The sequence below is a fragment of the Otolemur garnettii genome, unplaced genomic scaffold (genome assembly GCF_000181295.1).
Source record: "Otolemur garnettii isolate 467f Iridium unplaced genomic scaffold, OtoGar3 scaffold00068, whole genome shotgun sequence".
Lineage (NCBI taxonomy): Eukaryota > Metazoa > Chordata > Mammalia > Primates > Galagidae > Otolemur > Otolemur garnettii.
In genome coordinates, this window is record NW_003852463.1 from 8,264,313 (window position 1) to 8,271,785 (window position 7,473).

A 7,473-nucleotide genomic window follows, 5' to 3' on the forward strand; every position below is an offset into this window, starting at 1 on the left:
AGCCGGGGCCCAAAGAACACACTGCGATGCAGCCAATCAGCAGATCAATGTTTTTGAATAGATTGAATACATAATAACATAAAATTGAAGTTTTCAAGAAATATGACTTACAATAGCTTAAGAGATAGCAAATAACTAGGAATTGAACCAAAGATTGCCAGTTCTGCTGAGAGAAGTGTAAACTATTTTTATTTTATTTTATTTATTTATTTTTACAGCTTTTGGCTGGGGCTGGGTTTGAACCCACCACCTCCAGCATCTGGGGCTGGTGCCCTACTCCTTTGAGCCACAGGCGCTGCCCAGAAGTATAAACATTTTTAGAGGAAATGGAATGCCTAAATAAATAAAGGGTCATACTATGATCGTGGATTGTTAACCTGGAATGTTAAAATGTCAGTTCTTCCCAAATCTACTTTAGATTCAATGCATATATATTCATAATCTCAGTAGTGTGTGTAACATGACAAGTTTATTCTAAAATTTGTATGAAAATGCAAAGGAAGAAAAATAACCAAGAGATTCTTAAAGATGTCTTGAAGAATAGTGAAATTGGATATGTACCAGCTATCAAGGCTTATGTAAAGTTATGGAATTAAAAGTATTACAATGGTGAAAGGATAGACAAAGATGAAAGATAAAGGATAGCCTAGAACAGGGTTCCACATAAATGGATGCTTGACTGAAGATGAGGGGACCCTCCCGAGCAATGGAGAAAGGACTTTTGAAAATAAATAGTGCAAAGTTAATTTCATATTCACATTAAAAACTAGGAAGAAACATCCTTACCTCAACTGTATCCCCGAATTAGGTATGTATTTATTATACATTAATTGTAAAAGGTAAATAATATCTTCAAAGATATAAATTATCTTCATAACAGACAATCAACTTTAAAGAGAACATCAAAGACACTACCAATATAGAAACGAATTACAATTTGACTACATTAAATTGATAGCTTGAGAACTTCTCTCCATTCAAAGACAACATTAAAGACAATGAAAGACAAGGCACAGATTGGGTGAAAAAGTTTATAAGACTTATAATTATGGGCCCATATAGAGGATATATAGATAACTGATATAAATCACTAAGAACATGATTGACCATCAATAAGAAAAATGGATGAGACTGACGAGCAGGAGCTTCACAAGACAAAATCCAAATGATCAGCAGAGTTGTAGAATAGTGCTTAACTTCATTTTTAATTAGAAAAATGCAAATGCAAATCACATCAGCATGGATGAAATTAAAAAGACTGACAATGCAAGTATCAAAGAAGTAAATCAAGGGGGGAACTACTGTGTACTGCTGGTGAGAGTGTAACGTGGCACTACACTTTGGAAAACATGTTTTGATCTAGCAATCTCACTCCTAGGGATATGTCCTGTGGAAATGCATGGACTTTTCATCCAAATACATTTTATAAAAATACTTTTACCAGTAAAGTTCAAAATTACCCTGTAAGCAAATCAAATGCCTTTCAACAGTAGAATGATAAATATATTGATCTATACTTTCACACAAGAAAATTCAACGACGGGCTCGGCGCCTGTGGCTCAAGCGGCTAAGGCACTAGCCACAGATACCTAAGGTGGCAGGTTCGAATCCAGCCCGGACCCGCCAAACAACAATTACGGCTGCAATCAAACAAAAAATAGCCAGGCATTGTGGCGGGCACCTGTGGTCCCAGCTACTTGGGAGGTAGAGGCAGGAGACTCGCTTGCGCCCAGGAGTTGGAGGTTGCTGTGAGCTGTAATGCCATGGCACTCAACCCAGGGGGACAACTTGAGGCTCAGTCTCAAAAAAAAAAAAAAAGAAAATTCAACAACATAGATAAATCTTTAATATGAAGTTGAGGAAAAAGGGGTAACAGCCCCCCCTTCCCATAGTGTTATATAAATACTAGATAAATTCCGACAGGCAAATTTCAACTATATTGTTAAGCATGAGTGTTAAAATGATAAAGAAAAATCTAGGAAGTGATTCATATAAAAGTCAAGATAATCGTCACCTCTGGGAGAAGAGAAGGGACGGTGAGTGGTTAGAAGCAGACAGGGAGGGGAGTATCCCCTGTATTTATCGGCTTGGTTTATCTTCTTGTTACAGTTATGGATTACGGGAGTGCTCATTTTGTGATACTTTGTTGAACTGTACATTTTGTGTGATATACTTTCTGTTATATTTATAAATAAAAAAGTCTAATAAAAGGCAAAAATCTCAGTTTCCACTGATGTACTAATATAGTCCTTCTAGCTTTGAAACTTACTCAGTTTTTACTCTTCAGTTGGGCTGACAGTTATCCTAGAACTAAATTTGAGGTTCTTTCCTAGCAATTATAAAAACTATTATAACCAAATAATTCTATTCTTTTTCCTCAGTCCTGGACCTTCTACTAATACATTTCCTCGCCATGATAGTTTTTAACATCTCTCTCCCCCCTCACAGACACACACGTGCACACACACACACACACACACACACGTGCGCGCGCACATGCACGCCATTGTTCATTTTATGTATTTATAACTGACTATGATAACAAGTAGTGTTAATGTCTTTTATAATTCCCATTAATGACATGAACCTTTACTTGTATACATGAGTGGGAATATTATTTCTCTCAGGGATTTCTCCTACCTCTGTCCTGCCCAAGAATGCTAAAAGGATAAAAAAAAAAAAAAAAAAAAGACTTAATTTACTCAAATATCCAGTTCCCATTTAGGAAATAGTTGAAGTAGTTTAAATAATTTAGTGGTTCTTATAGGAATAATAACCAGGTGATAATCCTTTAAAACATTAATGCGGCAAATAAAATAACAGTGTATAATTTACCATAACTATCTAAATTCTGTAGTGCCTAAGTAACCATTATATGGAAGAACAACTTGAGCCCGAAGAACAGACTTATTTTAGCACACCTAGGATGGCCATAATCCTGTAATCATTATTTGATAGGAAACTTGTAAGTTTTAGGTCGAAAATTACTTACTTCACACAATCTGTTACCGTTCTAGATGTACTTCAAATTAAATGTGCTTCCTGAACATAACTCCCGAAATAAATGTAGTACAATTAACTCCTTAATAAAATGTTTTCGATGTGGAGCAAAATGTAAGTTTTATAGATTTTTGAATGCAAAAGCTCCAAAATGGAGCCTTTGAATAATTTATACATAGAAGTATGATTTAATACACCTAAGAACTTCAATAAGTAAAACCCTTTTGTTTCACTTGCAGCAATTATTCATAAACTGGAAGGTAATTATTAAGCCTTGAGTCTCTGAGTTGCTAAGGGGCTTCTCTGGCCTTGGTCTCCTCACTCACTTGACAGTGATGCTATCTGCTGGAGCAATGACTTAACTGTGGGCCATCTTTGTTTCAAGAAAAAAACAAGATCATAATAACGTGATTACATTTACATTATGTATACTGAGCCCCAGGTTAAAACCTATGAGGGTACAACTGGCATACACTAAGGATGCAACAAAATGAATGGAGATTTTTTTTTTTTACAATGTTGTTACTACTATGTTCCTATCCCCAAATGCACCTGCCTACATGTTGGGCTCATTTTTCCCTCAGTCCTGACCTGTCTGCAGTTGAATCTAGAGCCACCGGCCAAGCCTAACTGCTCCATCGGGAGCCTCTGCTGCCTGGGTGACCAGGTCTGGCCAGAAAAGACTGTCGCAAAAAGATGCGTAGCGATGACCATATTCTCAAGAGAGTTAAAGTAAGAATTTGCTTAAGGGCCTGGGCAAGACCTTGGGTTGTTAGGGGAAGGAGGTAGAGAAGGGGGCTCAGAAACTAGGAAGGAGCCTGCTAGAGTGGAACTCTAGAAGCAGCAGAATTAGGCAGACTGAGCAGACTGAAGGAATTTGTGGATTCTGGATGCCTTGAAACCAAAACAACCATTCGGTTCCCCAGGCCCCAAGGCCGGATTCTATTGTGATTCTAATCTTTTTCTTTTCTCTTTCAATGAGATCCCCTATAGTAAACTTCCCTTGCTTGAAGGTCTCTAATCCTTATAGGCCACACCCCCCCAAACATAGCAAAAATACTAATCTTAGAATCAAGGCTTAAAGTTGACCCCAGGGACGGTAACAAACTGTGTAACGTAGGGAAGTGGTCAGCATAAGGAACGAGGCTCACTATACTGACAAGTACATGTGGTGTACGTCAGGTCTAGGAAAAGCAGGTCAGCTGAAGGAGGTGGTCAACTAGGGAGGTTCTACTGTGATTGTTTCTCAATTCTTGGGAATGAATTAGGAACAGAGCAGTGCCAGGTACAAACAAATGCTTTATTTTTAAATGCTATTTGTAAAGCATAATACCAAAGCCGCCCTTGCAGACATGATGATTGCTGTAAAATTTGGCAGAATCAGACTTAATGATGAATGATCTGGGCAGCTTTTTAGGAGTTAAAGAAATATTGTTTTGAAAAGTTCTACATTGAATGTGAAAAAATCCTGTTTAAAGATGGATTGGGAGTTAAAATATTTTAGTGACTCATTTGAACCTCAGACCAATTACACTAGACACCAGCCATCATCTGGGAATGCTTTTTCTTAAGTTTTGTTTCAACTATTTTGTAAAGAGCTAACAATTAAAGAAATAAGCAATGTATTTATTTTCTCTGTTGTAGCCCATACTCCTGAATGATGTTTGCTGTGTCACTTTCCCAATTTCCTCCCACTCTAAACCCACCCAAACCCTGTTCCTGCCGGCCTCCCACTTTGGATCAGTCATACCAGTTACTTTCTCAGCTCCTGGCCTGCTGAGCATGTCAAAGGAGTTCCCAAACACACCACCAGGACCCCCTAGTTATCTCCGGGAGCTTTCAGTGGCACATGGCAAAGTGTCTGTGATCAGCTCAAGTTCTTTGCATCCTACATCCCAGAGAAAGCAATTGACCCATGAAATGTAAAATTCCTCATTAAAATTATGAAGACGATAAGAAGGCCTATAATATTCAGTTTTGTTCAGGGTGGAATGTATCTACCTTTAAAACAAATTAACCAACCATAAAACAACTATCCTTCTAAGCCTATTTCCAGGTAGAGTCCACACCACAAAGTGCAGAGTCCCTACATGGAGCTTCTGGGAAAAAAATAATCTTTGAAAAATTGTTTAGTGCCCTTCTTTCTGTTGGAAACAAGGAACTGCAACAGGCATCATGAGACTGTGAGGTCTGAAGGCACTCTCAGGACAGTGGGATGGGAGAATTCCAGGAAACCACGTTTCAAGGTGTCACAGGACCATGGTACCTGGCATGGTGGCCAACCTGTCGACCATCAGCCCTTTATCCTTGGATACTCATTAGTCCTTCACTTGTTTAAACCAGTAATTTAGATGGTAGTCCCTGGACAAGCAGCACCACTGTTGCCCAGGAACTTGCTAGAAATCCATATTCTTTGGCCTCCCTCCAGACTTACCAGTTAAGAAACAGAAAATGGGGCCAGAAATCTGTTTTCTTAGATTTAAATACTACAAGCTCTCCAGGTGTTTTTGATCCTTCTTTAATGAGAAACCTTAGTTTAGCCACCAGTTATCAGGTCTTTCTAAAATCCAAATGCAAATTTAAATGGCATTATTATGCAGATACAGTGTTGAAAAAAATGGGCTAGCCTTCAAAAAGATGATTTTCTTGTGTATATAATATTAACAGCTACTATAAAAATACAAGAATTTATGTAGCAAATTAAAATGTTTATAATATAATATAGTATAGAAGAAAAGTGGAATCCTTTATTTACTATTCATGTTCACATGAGTATGTGATATACCCACAGACATTTTAAAGAAAATATCCCAAATATTATCTGTATTTATCTCGGGAGTATGACATTTGATTAATGCTTGATTTTTGTTTTCCTAGTTATCTACAATGAGGGATGTATTGCTTTGAAAACCAGAAAAATATGTATAAAATATTACCTAGTAGACATGAAAATAATAGGTTTCAGAATAGGAAATAAGGTTTCTTTATTTCATGTGGGAGATAAGGTTTTAATTGCTAAGGCTTATAAGAAATCTTATATAAAAGTTCATAATGAAATAAATATTTGCAGTGTTTTTGGCAATCACTCTACTAAGTACACTCCCTAAAATCTTTACTACAATTAAAACAGTGAACACTGGGCAGTGCCTGTGGCTCAAGGAGTAGGGCACCAGCCCCATGTGCTGGAGGTGGCGGGTTCAAACTCAGCCCTGGCCAAAAAACTGCAAAAAACAAACAAACAAACAAACAAACAAAAAAATGGTGAACACATTCATTATCTCAAAAATTTCCTTGTGCACCTTTTTCTTTTTTTCTTTCTTTCCTTCTTTTTTTTTTGTTTACAGTTTTGGGGCAGGGCCAGGTTTGAACTCACCACCTCTGGTATAAGGGGCAGCGCCCTACTCCTTTGAGCCACAGGCACCACCCTCCTTGTATACCTTTGCATTTGTAATATGTAAGTTGATATAATTCTAAGACTTGAACAATCAGCTAGTATGAGCCAGGGCTAGCACACCACTGTTACTGGTCATGCTCCTTTCTCCAGGTGAAGTAACCTCAGTTTTTTGATGTTTTTCTCATCTTACCTATTTTTCAAACCTTTCATCAGTTTTCAGCCTCTCAATCCAGTGACTGAGCTCAGACCTAGGCGTAGCGTGTCCTATGCTATTGGTTATAACCTTAAAAATGAAGCCGAGCAGTAAATGTTACAGGGAAAGGCAGCGTGGGGCAATTCACTAGGGCTGAAAAGTGGAAGGTTGCTGGGAAAGGCAGCTCTACCATAGCAAGGGCCCTTTCTGACTGAGTCACTCCTGGGAGTTTGCCTGTGAATGTCAGGAAAGGACAAAGAGAAGCAGGTTGCCCGGTCCCAGCAGGGGGCATACTTTTACACACTGTGCTTTCTGCAAGCACCACTTAGTAGCACTAATTGAATTCAACCCCACTGATCATTTCAGGTACCAACCCCCATCTGGTCTGTATCTACTCAGGAATAATGGCTGTGGGTGTCATAGAGGTAATTTGAAAAGGCATTTTGCTCTCCAGCTTTAAGTGAAGCCTTAAGAATATAAAAAAACTCCGAGCAGTCCCAAAATGTCTTATTCAGGGTTAATAACTTTCTTCCCACTGGCCGTAATGGAATTTAGTCGTCATCTATGTGTTTTTGCTTTTATGAATGCCCGGAAAGGTGGCCTGATTTTAAAGCTTGTCCTTGACTCTTCTTGAAGCAGCAGGATCCAGATCATTCAATCTGTCACCATAATTTTAACATAAAACACTCCCAACCTGCCTATACCACGCCTGAGCCTTTTATAATTTCTTTATTTTGCGCAAAAATAAAATCTTAAAATTTTCACGATTCTTAATAGTATTTAGGTTAGCCTACCAAATGCATGCTTACGGATGTTAGAAACGTCCCTGATGCTAATAGTTGTTTTGGTGAATGCTTATTTATACAGAATCTTCTGGCCAGAGGCT